The sequence below is a fragment of the Bubalus kerabau genome, chromosome 10 (assembly GCF_029407905.1).
Source record: "Bubalus kerabau isolate K-KA32 ecotype Philippines breed swamp buffalo chromosome 10, PCC_UOA_SB_1v2, whole genome shotgun sequence".
NCBI lineage: Eukaryota > Metazoa > Chordata > Mammalia > Artiodactyla > Bovidae > Bubalus > Bubalus kerabau.
This window is the reverse complement of record NC_073633.1, coordinates 101,757,631-101,770,588: the sequence shown is the minus strand read 5'-3', so window position 1 is coordinate 101,770,588 and position 12,958 is coordinate 101,757,631. Positions and strand designations below refer to the sequence as shown.

Sequence of the window (12,958 nt, the reverse complement as noted above, 5' to 3'; positions counted from 1 at the left end):
GTATCTGAGAATGGAAGAAAAAGAAAAAAAAAAAGAAAAGTTGGAAGTGTGTGTGCAGAATTTTGAAAATGAAAAAGCAATCAGTGCACTGTACTACTTGTGAATTGAGTCCGTATTCATCCCTTCAATTCAATATAATTATTTTTTCTCTGTGTCATAATTATAATCTAGGTTTTAAGGTGTCCATCAAAGAATGTAAAATAGATTGTTTATAATACAAAGCAGATCTCATTTATCAATACTGATAATATTTAGGATTTTTCTCTCTTCACTTGTGTGCTCATGTTCAGTTGCTCAGTTATGTCCAACTCTGTGCCACCCCATGGATTGTATAGCCCACCAGGCTCCTCTGTCCATGGGATTTCCCAGGCAAGAATTCCTGAGTGAGCAGCCTGTCCCTTCTCCAGGAGATCTTCTTAAACCAAGCATTGAACACAGGTCTCCTGCATTCCAGGCAGATTCTTTACCACTGAGCCAGAAAAGCCCTCTCCCTTCATTACATTATATTAAAGGCCCTGAGGTCAGAAATCATTGGGATTTCAGTCATCTTTGAATCATCAGTACTTAGTACATAGCTTGGAAATAACAAATATTTCACTTTGAATAAATAACTGTAGCTACTATTAGCTTCTAGACTGAGCTAGTAAAATGATGGCAATCAGCAAAGCATATTTGAGAGAACGTGCCTGAAATATAAGCAATTGAATTTATACTGGATATTTTTATAATTTAGAAAATCCTTATTTGTTTATTCATGCACTTGTGTATCAGTTTCCTAGGACTGTTATAACAGATTACCACAAACTGGTTGGTTTAAACCAAGAGAAATTTATTCTCTCAAATTTCTGGAGGCCAGAAATCTGAAGGCCAAGTGCTCTCAGGGCCGTGTTTGTTCTGATGTCCCAGGGAAGAATCCCTCTCGCCTCTTCCCGGTTTCTGCTGGGTGCTGGCATCCTTGGCATTGCTGGACTTGAAGCTGCATCACTGCAAGTTCTCCCTGTCTTTTCACATGGCCTTCTTTCCTCTGTATGTGTCTGTGTTTTATGTTTTTAAGGACAGTTCAGTTCAGTTCAGTTTCTCAGTTGTGTTTGAATCTTTGTGACCCCATGGACTGCAGCACTGTCCATCACCAACTCCCAGAGTTTACTCAAACTCATGTCCATCGAGTCAGTGATGCCATCCAACCATCTCATCCTCTGTCATCCCCTTCTCCTCCTGCCTTCAATCTATCCCATCATCAGGGTCTTTCCCAATGAGTCAGTTCTTTGCATCAAGTAGTCTAAGCATTGGAACTTCAGCTTCAGCATCAGTCCTTCTAATGAATATTCAGGAATGACTTCCTTTGGGATTGAGTGGTTTTTAAGGGCACTAGTCTTTAGATTAGACTCACCTTAAACTTGTGTGGCATCATCTCATCTATTAATATATCTGCAAAGATCTTATTTCCTCTAAAGGTCATATTTCCTGCACCTTAACTGAGGTACGTTCGACAAGTGAAATTCTAACACATTTAAAGTGTAAATGTGATAATTTAATATACATTTACATTGTGAAAGGATTCTCAAAATTAAGCTTATCACATCCATTGCTTCATATATTTACTATCATCTTAGTTTTCAATTCTTTCCACTTAGCAAATTTCGGGTATACAATACAGTGTAATCAATTATAGTCATCTTCTTAAACATTTGATTATCATATCTTACTCATCTTTTTTTTTATTTCTAAATTGTATTTTATTTTTAAACTTTACATAATTGTGTTAGTTTTGCCAAATATCAAAATGAATCTGCCACAGGTATACATGTGTTCCCCATCCTGATCCCTCCTCCCTCCTCCGTCCCCATACCATCCCTCTGGGTCGTCCCAGTGCACCAGCCCCAAGCATCCAGTATCGTGCATCGAACCTGGACTGGCAACTCGTTTCATACATGATATTTTACATGTTTCAATGCCATTCTCCCAAATCTTCCCACCCTCTCCCTCTCTCTCAGAGTCCATAAGACTGTTCTATACATCAGTGTCTCTTTTGCTGTCTCGTACACAGGGTTACCCTTTTGCCAAAATCTCCCCCTTTAACCCACATTGTAGCCCCTAGCAACCGCCATTCTGCTCTCTGTTGCTATGAGTTACATAGATACATATATGTATATACAGTTTGTCTTTCTGTCTTCTTTCACTTAATGCCTTCCAGTTTCATTCACGTTGTTACAAGTGGAAGGGTTTCCTTCTACTTAAAGGATAAGTAATATTCTACTGTGTGTATATACCACATCTTTATCCATTCATCCTTTGACAGAGATTTTTATCATAACTTGACTATTGTGAATAATTCTACAGGGAACATGGGAATACAAATATCTCTTTGAGATAATGATTTCACTTCATTTGGATATATACCCAGAAGTGGGATTGCTAGATCATATGGAAGTTCTATTTTTAGTTTCCTTAGGAACCTCCATACTGCTTTCCACAGTGGCTGTACCGGTTTACACTCACAACAGTGTAAAACTACTCTTTTTTCTCCACAACCTCTTTAGCATTTGCTTTGCTTTCGATAACAGGCATCCTAACAAGTATAAGGTGCTCTTTCACTGGTTTTGATTTCACTTCCCTGATGAATAGAGATGTTGAGCATCTTTGCATGTACCTGGATCTTTCTAGAATGTGTCTATCAAGGTCCTTTGCCCATTTTTAATTGGGTTATTTGGGTTATTTAAGTCGCAGAAACTTTTTAGTCTGATGTTGTCCCACTTGATTATTTTTGCTTTTGTTGCTTTTGCTTTTAGTATCAAATCCAACATAAAAAATTCTGAAGACCAATGTCAAGAAGCTGTATTTTCTTCTAGGAATTTAAAGATTTTAGGTCATATGTTCAAGTCTTTATTTTGAGTTGATTATTATGGATGGTATTAAATCTTCCAAGCTATTTACAATAGCATCAAAAAGAATTAAAAAATCAGAAAGAAATTTAACCAAGCAGTTGAAAGATTTGTACACTGAAAAGTGTAACATTTTCAAGAAAGAAACTGATGAAGGCACAAATAAGGCCACACGCTTTGATTCTCAGTAAACATGAAATTTTGAGGTACCCTGTTCCACTCCGTGCACCCTGGCTCAATTTACATCCTGGCCACATCCCTTACTGGATGTGAGATCCTGTGCAAGATACTTTATATCCATAAATCTCAGTAGCCTTGTGTATAAAAGAATGGCTATGATATTACCACTTACTTCATGGAGCTGTAGTGAGGCCTTCTGAACTAATTTATGTAAAATGTTTAGCACAACATCTGATATATTGAATGAGCTCTAATAAACAGCATCTCTGAAATGAATATAATAGACAGTGTAATAGGATTTTTATGATAATTTCCCTCAGCATAGAACAGTGACAAAATGCTAAAGTAAAATTCCTGCACATGATTTTATGAAATATCTAGAAACACAGTTATGCAAATCTCTAGAAAGATCTAAGGGTACAACAGATTATATTGAGTAGTTGTTCATAGACTTTCCTTCCCTTTGGCTAGCAAACTTTTCTGATAGAAACATCCCCAAAGCCTTGTTATATAAATTGCAAAAAAAAGCAAAACAAAATAAATGAACAAACAAACAAAAAACCCTACAACTAATAAGTGGAGAGTACTTGGTATGGTGTTTAGGGTGAGGAAGCCACATAGTGAGACAGCGAGTGCTGACTCATGATATTCCAACAGTAGGATGGATGGCATCTCCTTTGAGCAGCACTTTGTTGATACTGCTTCTTGCAATCAGGTTGGTGATAAGAACTGAGAAGCAGAGAATCAAAGGCTAAGAGCAGGTACATTTACCTAATGGACATGACAGCAGAGAGCATCTTTACATTCCTTAGAAAACAAAGCAACAGCAACAAGAGCAGCAGTGATAATACCAATCTCCTGAGCTGTCTCATTGTCTACTGTTGTAAACGTGTTCCACGTGTCATCTCCTTTCATTCTCCCAGCCCTCCGGAGGACATCGTGTTCACGTCCGCATTTTTCCTGAAGGTAAAACTGAGGCGCAGAGGAGGGAAATTACTAGATGAAGTGCTAGTTAGTGATGGTAGAAAAGCATGTTGAAATTGGGCATTCTGACTTCATTGCCCACGATTTTTATCAATAACCCACGTGGTTCTTAACTACATTAGAAACATAGCAATGTTTTTGTACTTTCAGGACTGTGGGGACACCAAGTCACTCCCTCCATCAGTGAGTGCTGTACTTTTGAGAATGAGATTGTCCATCAAAAGAGAGTGTGGCGCACCCTATATAACTAGATAGGCTTAAATTTATTTTGTCAACATCATTTATCAAATACTTATTTTAATGACTTAGTTATGATGATGTTATACTGGGTTAAGTCTGTTGTAATACAATGAACCAGGGTCCTCACAAAAAGAAAACAGAGATATAGACATATACGGAGGGAAGATGGCCAAGTGAAAAGAGAGGTAAAAATTGGTGTGATGCAGCCTCAAGCCTAGGGACACCAAGGATGGCCACTAGAAGCTAGGAAGAAGCAAAACCAAGACAGCTAATTTTGGAAATAGGCATCTAGAAAACGGGTTTTCTGAGCCTTATCTTTCAAAAAGTTCACATGGTTTAGGAGACCAAGTCTCCTAGCCCAACCCAAGACTGAAAACAAAAGAATGCCCTGTATTTTAAAGGCTCTCTAAAATGTAGATAGCAAAGAAAATAATTGAAGTTATGCAAATAACATAAATTCATTAAAATAAAATATTATATATAAATTAGAATGTGAGCTGGGTACCAAATTTCTGGATTTTTTGAATATGCAAGTTAAAGATTTGATTGAATATTCTACTCTTGCACCCTGGGTTCAAAATTACTTTTTTTTTTCTTTCTGTAGAAATTATGTTCCTTTCTCCCTTGACTCCCCCTCATAAAATGGCAGTTAGAAAAAGCCAAGTTGAAATTAATGGTCAGTTTTCAAAGAGTTAATATGTTTGACTCAGAATATATTGTGAATCAAAAATAGTCTTTTAACCAGTGCAAATGACTCATCAAGAAGAATAATGCAGTTTAATAAATGTGTCTCCCTATTTAAATTAAAATACTTTAAGCCAAAATTAGCAGCATGTCTTGTTCTTTTCCTCCATCTTAGAATGGTATAAACCACCAGTGAGATAAGTGTCCTTTGTCTGATTTAATTGCTTTTGGGGAGATGGAGCAGAGTAAAGCTACCCAACTCTAACGGACAGGAATGTAGAGATAGGAATGAAAGAACCATAAAAGTTGGGAATTAGCACTGATGCAATAAGTCACATGCAGTCCCAAGGATATTTTGAGGTATGGTTTTACCCTTACAAGTTCCTTTTAGGAATAAACTAAGCAACCAAAAATGGCTATCTACCCATCACGCTCTTAACATGAATATAACTAAGTTCAGTAACATCTTTGTTGTCAGCAGACTTGTCTTAGAAACTATTCCCTGATTATGAGGATATTATGGTCTGAAACCAAGAAGGGAAGGGAAATTGTTAGTACTCTAATTCGTTTTGCTCTTTTCACATTTAATAAATGGGGTTATGTGAGTGTGAGTGTATGTGTGTATTCACACTTAATTGCTTTAATGATTTGAAAGGAAGCAGAGTGTTAGAAGAGGTACTCTGCAAATTCAGCTGGTCCAGAAAAATATTATCTAAACACTTGATCAGGAAAAGAGAAGGAGGAAAACTTTCAATTGGAAAATATTTACTGAGTGCCTTCCAAGGACCAGACCCTATATAATGATCTAGATACACAAGGCTGAAGAAGACATAGTTCCTGTCATCAAGGAACTTAAGATAAGGGCATGTAGGCAGAAGCAAACTATTTAGAAACGTTTAAGATAGGTATGCATAAAGATAAGTGGTCAGCATAAGAGACAACTCAAACATGGGAAGATGAGATGTGGGAAAAATGTATTTGAGACGATTTTTAGAGTGACTTGATTATAAAACCTAGAGGATAATGTGTTCTCTCTCTCTCAATCCATCTTTTCTCCAGAGGCAAAGAAAAATAAATTTAAAAAGCTATGTTACAATTTTTTTTTTTAACTTTTCATCTGTGTATTTTTCATCTGTTCTGTGGATAGAATGTTGACATTTCCCAAAATTTATGTGTTGAAGACTTAACCCTTAATACGATGGTACTTTGACGTGGAGACTTTGGTAAGTGATTAGGCCATGAGGGTGGAGATTTTAGGAGTGAGATTCATGCCCTGATACAAGAGATTTAGGGGGTTTCCCCGGTGGAGCTAGCGTCAAAGAACCTGCCTATCAATGCAGGAGACGAAGAGGCTCAGGTTCCAGTACTGGGTCGGCAAGATGCCCTGGAGAAGGGCATGACAACCCACTCCACTATTCTTGCCTGGACAATCCCATGGATTGAGGAGCCTGGTGGGCTACAGTCCATGGGGTTGCACAGAGTCAACTACTGCAGCTACTTAGCACGCAGCCCTGCACGCGCAAGAGGCTCATGAATATTTTCTTAGCTCTTCGGCCGTGTGAGGTTACAAGTAAAAAATGATCTTCAGAAAAGGAGTCCTCACATGACATCAAATCGCCCAGCACCACGACCTTGACTTCCCAGTCTCCAGCACTATGAGAAATAAATATTTCTTGCTTATAAACCACACACTGATACTACTCTTCTTATAGCAGTCCAAGCAGATTAAGACAATCTGAAAAATCGCACAGAGGACAGGAATTTTATAAATATTCTGAAACATAAAGAAACATCAATTCAATACTCTTGCATATTGAGGTAGACTTTTTAAATGGAAAGGGTATATTTTAAATTGTGGTCTTGCTTTTCTGATCTCTAGAATCTCTTCAAGGTTTGGTATCTTCTACTGTTCTCAACTTTATTTTGGGGTTTGAGGGAGAAAGCCGTGAGGGATAATGAGAAATCTGGCCTATGCAGACGCGCTCTGTGCAGGTGCTTGGACTGTGCAGCTTGCGAGTGTATGTTAAGTTGGTGGTGGGTGAGTCGACAGAGAGGGACTGAATGCTGTGACGTGGTCCCAAGGCGAGGGTGCACGTGGACGGTGGCTTTTTCCTTAGCAACCGCCCAGCTCTGGGAGTTTCCTTTGCACAGTGCTATTTGAATGTGTAATCTAGATTTTTTCCATGTTTCTTATAATTTTCAGATGAAGTCCCAAGTTAAAGTAAACAGATAGGCTGGGGCACACTCCTTGGAGACAGAGGCTGGGCATGGGTGCCTAGCAAATTAAAAGAGTTTCTGTTTGGATGTTTGGTTATTTGTGTAGTTTCCCTCCTATTATTTTTAACATTTGTGAAATAGCAATGTTTTTATTGTGGCAAATGAAGCTTTGCTGGTAAATTTTATTCCTTAGCAAAAAGACAAAGTAGGAAGGTACGCTTATATCTGTTTCTCAAACTACTCTAGGTGAATATCCAGATTTTTTATCTTTTATTTTAAATTTCCAACACATCCAAGACTGTAACTTTTTAAAAATCCAATAAAAGTTACTAGAAAATGAAATAAAAGACATGCAAAATATAAGCCCCCACATTTTATTATTAGATTTAACAGACATATTTTTGTTCTGTCAAGCTGCTAACACGGGTTTGTAATGAGCTCTTCTCATTTTGTAGAAAGGCTCTGGTCTGTGGACTATACCTGAAGTAGCACAGGATAAGAGGATTCTGAAAACAATCAGAAAATCCCAGAGTAAATGATGCAGTTAAAAGGAAAAAATTCTAGATATTACACTTTGCTTAGTTAGGACTGCCATTGTTTCTCTGCATTAACCCAAGTTGCTTTCTGAGCTATCTAAAAGTAGAGAAATTGTCCATTAAGCATTAAAGCATTAGCTGTTGGTGGAATTCAGAACTGAAAAGCTATTTTTGTGCATGTGTGTGTGCATGAGGATGCTGAAGTGCATTGAACAATAGCCCATAATCTGAAGGAAAATTGGGATCCTCAGAAAGTTTTCAAAGGTAGCATCAAAAGGAAACATATACTCTGAATTTCTGGCAATTACACATAGCTGTTTTCAAATTCATCACTGTAAAGTTTATAAATATAAAATGGAAATCATCTTGGGGTGTCTTACCAAGTGATAATACTTCATCTTTGGAGCCATTTTTTTTTCTCTTCTGCCTTTTTCCTCCATAAATCCTTTCTTCTACCCCTTTCAAGTTTATATTTCTTCTTACTGAATGAAGAGACTGATGGTCATTTCCATCTCCGTTTCCCCCTACTTTCAAAATAATAGAACTTTTGTTGTTGTTTTCTAAACAAATGACTACCCAGAATAAACGTCTCTATTCCCAATTGTCCTTTGCAGTCAAGTGCAGTCTTGAGGCCAGTTGTAGATGGTGGTATGTGAGCAGAAGGGCTAGGGCCAAGTTCTGGGAACCATAATTAACAGACTGGTAGCAATTGTACTCTATTATTTTCTTCATTGTCTTCATCTGACTTTTAGTGAGAATGAGATGCTCCATCCAGCTTGGGTGATACTATGGTCCAGAAAGTAGGCATTACAGTTTCTAACATCCTGAAATAAACACCATCCCATCTCCAGACCATTTCAGACAAATTTTCTCTAAAATTTTTGCAGAAGAAAGTCAACTCTTGCTTTCTTTAATCAGCTATTAGTTAGAATCTAGACTTAACCTTACTGATAGGAGTGATGATAATGGAAGCATATCATATTTCCCTGCTTTCCAACATACTAGCCATTCATACAGCTTTTTAAATTTTATTTAACTTAAATAAATAAAATTTAAAATACAGTTCCTCAGTCAATCTAGCCACGTTTTATGAGCCCAGTCTCCAGTCACGTGTAGCTAATGGAGAAAAGGTAGACATTTCCCTCTTCACAGAAATTTATTTCAGATGGCACAGGTCTAGAGGGCAAGAGCTAGCTTAACTTCTTTGTAACCAAGTAGATATTTGCTGAGTTTTTTTTTTTTTTTTAGTTCATAGCTTTATGTTATCTACATATTGTGTCACTGAGATAAATACGTGAGAAGAATTTAAAAAATGTATTAAATTCAGAAATAATTATTTGAAAGCAATCACAAGAAATGCAAGACTGTTTTGGGGGAAGATGGGTGTACATTTCAGGGGTTATTCTAGGATCTGGTATAAATAATTCTGAGCTCTTCCACCGCCACCCCCTACTCTATAGTTTTCACTGGGATTACTTCAGCTGAAAGTGGACAACAAAGGTGTCTACATGGATAAGAGGAAGAGAAAGTGCAGTTGAGACACAGAAGTTGAACTGTATATCTTGGTCAGTTTTTGGTCAGTAAAATAAGCTTGTAAACTGCATATCAGCAGTTTGGGGATAGTGGGAGACATAAGAACTGGTTTTATTTATTGTATTCTCATTTCTTTTCTCTCTTCTTTTTATTTGAGGTCACATGCCTTGTTTTCCACAGAGTGCTTGGTGCACCTGGGTGTTAGACCCTGCTAAGACCTCCGGAAGTTTGACTATGATGTATTTTCCTGATGCAAGAATATAAGAAAGACATTTTCACAAAGGGAAAATGTAGTACAACAACAGAAAGGTTAGAAATTCTTTGTTAAAAGTCATCAGCTTGCAACATTTTTATTTCTGCTTTTCCTCCATTAAAAAAAAAGTCAGCTTACTGCTCCTTTATTCATACTGAATAAGTGTTCTATTTTTTTTAATTTTCATGTATATTCCTTCCCATGAAGCCTGAGTTGAAAAAGATTTTTTTCAAAACCATTATGGTACAATTGATTACATAGTGTGATTGTGAAAACTGAAGACTTGTTTCTGCAGTGAACTAAAATGTTTTTCACTCTTCTCCTCATTGCCAGAGTATCACACAGACTGCATTCATATGGAAATGTATTGGAAGCTCATTGAAGTGTTATTGAACATATATTGGAATTCAATGTATAAAAAATCCTCACGAAGGCATGTATTTGTGATTTAAGGGTTTAAAATGTTTATTTTGCTTCAAGTCCTTTTTTAAAGCAAGTTTCTCAGTTGTGTTCAACTCTTTGAGACCCCATGGACTGTCAATGAGATTTTGCCCGGAACAATACTGGAGTGGGTTGCCATTTCCTCCTCCAGGGGATCTTCCCAACCCAGGGACTGAACCCATATCTCTTGTATCTCCTGCATTGGCAGGCAGACTCTTTAACACTGAGCCACCTGGGAAGCCCTTTTTAGGCAGGGGGTAATGGTTTAATTAGTGTTCATGCTATTTGCTGTTCTATCTCAACACTAGGTCACAATAAACCATCATTCTCAGGCTAGAAAGGTATTAATGATGTGATGTGATGAAAAGTACACAGGCTTAGGAAGATTTGAGTTTAACTCCTGACTCTTTTTACTTGAGGAATGTGGTTAAGTTTAATAGCCTTCCTGAGCCTCTAAAACAGAAGCCTGGATTATTTATCTCTGAGTGGTACTGTGAACATGAAATGAGGAAACTTATAGACTTTATTTGTCCATAAGTGTGCTCAGACTGCCATAGCAAAATGCCATAGACTGGGTGGCTTAAACAACAGAGATTTGTTTTTCACAATTCTGGAGGCTGGGAGTCCGAGATCAGAGTGCCAGCAGAGTCAGATCCTGGTGAGAGGTTTCTTCCCGGCTTTCAGACAGAATGTTTCACATCATTTGTTCACATGGCCTTTTCTCAACCTGTGTGTGGAAAAAAAAGAGTGAACAAGCTCTCTGGTACTCTCCTTACAAAGGTGTTAAGCCCGTTGGACCAAGACACCTTTACAACCTCATCTAACCCTTATCATATCCCAAAACACTATTTCCAAATACCATCATTTTGGGGCCATAGGACTTGAACATACGAATTTAGGAAAAGCATGAAGCTTTAGTTTATGATAACTTGGCACACAGGAGTCAGGTGGTAAGTGCTCAAACACTAAGAGAAAAATGAATCATCATGCAGAGATGCAGAAGACCTAAAAAGGGAAACCATCACGATTGCAGACATATGTTTTCCCTTCTGTGTTAACTAGCCCATGTAGCTCAGAGTTTCTTGGAAGGCCTTTTTCAGGAATAGAAGCCCAGGAAGCTGCTCAGAAATGAAAACAGGGGTTCCATGCTCAATTACACCTCAGAAATTTTGCCTGAAGTAAGAAAACCTTAAAATGCTATTTAAACCCAAATATCCTGAATTCGTTTGACCACATGATCCCTTTACAATTTTGTCCATCTAATAAAAGTTTTGTGAAACACAACTTGGGAAACCCTTCTATTTATCAGAATCTTATAAATAAGGTTTTATCATTTATTCAAAGGATTTTGCACTTACAAATTAAAGAGAAGGCAATTTGTTAATTTAATTTATATTTATATTTATCCCCATAGTTAGCCTTAAGACTTGATAATAAAGGTTTGATGAGACTCCCTCATGTATGTGAATACATATGAATATAAACGTATATGTATGCACATTGTTATTGTCATTTAATCATTAGGTTGAGTCTGACTCTTTTGCAACCCCATGGACTATATAGCCTGCCAGGCTCCTCTATCCACAAGATTTCCCAGAGAAGAATATTGGAGTGGGTTGTCATTTCCTTCTCCAGAGGACCTTCCCTACCCAGGGATTGAACCTGTGTCTCTTGCATTGGTAAGCTGGTTATTTATCCCTGAACCACCAGGAAAGCCCCATACATGCACGCACACACACACACATATATATGTATACACACACACATATATATATTAAAATATGTATGTATAAACAGATAAATAGCCTAACTATTCAAAAATAATTCAAGTCAACTCAAAATTTGTTTAAAATCATTTGTATTCTGCACAGTATACCCATTGAAAACAAGAACTAACACATTCTAAGAATTTGCTGTCATAGTACTAAATACTCTACATAAATGCTTTAATTTTATCCTTAAAACAATCATAGTAGACAGGTTCATCTGCTAGTTCCCTTCTACAGACTTGGAAATAGGTGCTTCAGAGACAGTAATTAGCTTGCCCCAGGTTGAGTATCTTGGAAGCTATCTGTGCAGACACAGCTTAAGGTGAGTCATGACTTGGTACCATTCATCTCCTTTTCTTGAGTGTGAGCAAGACCCATGACTTATTGCTAACTAACAAAATAATAAAATGTGGCAATGATGGAGATCTGATTTAATTCAGGTTTTTAATAAATTATTATTTTTTTATTTAATTCCAAAGGGAGGTCATCTTGAGTGAACCCAACCTAATTAAGTGAAAGTGTTTGAAAGAAGAACCTCCTTTTAGCAAGTGGTTTGCCTGCTGATCTTGAAGAAGCAAGTCACCATGAAATGCAAAGCCATAACAAACACTGAATTCAGCTCACAACCTGAAGAAGCTCGGAGAAGGACCCTGAGATTTATATGGTAATACAGCCCAGTCAAGTCCCTGATTGCAGCTTTGTGAGACTGTAAGCAGAGGATCCAGCCCTGCAGAGCATGGGTCTCCTAGCAGAAGCAAGATGGTAATACGTAGCATTTTCCATCATGAAGTTTGTGGTAAATGATTACACAGCCATAGATGCTAATACAGTGATAAAGATGAGTTTTACACTTAGGCTATCTCTCTTTTGAGCTTGCAAGTCTACTCCTATGATATTCAGCGTCTTATAGGATGAAGCTTGGTGTCACATACTATAGGTATGAAGCTATTTACTTGGTGGGCTAGATGTTTATGGGATCAAGAAGGACAACAGGGTGAATTACAAACATAATATCTTATGTGGGTGTTTTTGGCTTTATTTTGGGTTTTGTTTTCCCCCTATTTAGTGGTTAGTGATACCCAGGGAAACTGATGTATAAGACCAGATAGAGCTTGGAAGCATCAACATTAATTTTTTTGGCTAATGGCCTTGGGAAGTTTCCGTGTTGCCCTCTGCCTCAATTTTACTTGTGACATTGAGTTATTTTATTCAGTTTCCAGCTTAAATCTAAACCTATTG

The 12,958-nt window shown here is 37.5% G+C and overlaps 1 long non-coding RNA gene across 1 annotated transcript in view; it reads left to right on the top strand.

The window, feature by feature from the left end:
• The window catches only part of LOC129620695 (uncharacterized), a 37,665-nt gene extending 24,931 nt beyond the window's left edge, over positions 1-12,734 (top strand). The window contains exons 2-3 of the long non-coding RNA XR_008698673.1: positions 9,414-9,565; positions 12,199-12,734. This is a non-coding gene — a long non-coding RNA (uncharacterized LOC129620695). The remainder of the gene's footprint in view (positions 1-9,413; positions 9,566-12,198) is intronic.
• Positions 12,735-12,958: the final 224 nt, after the last annotated feature.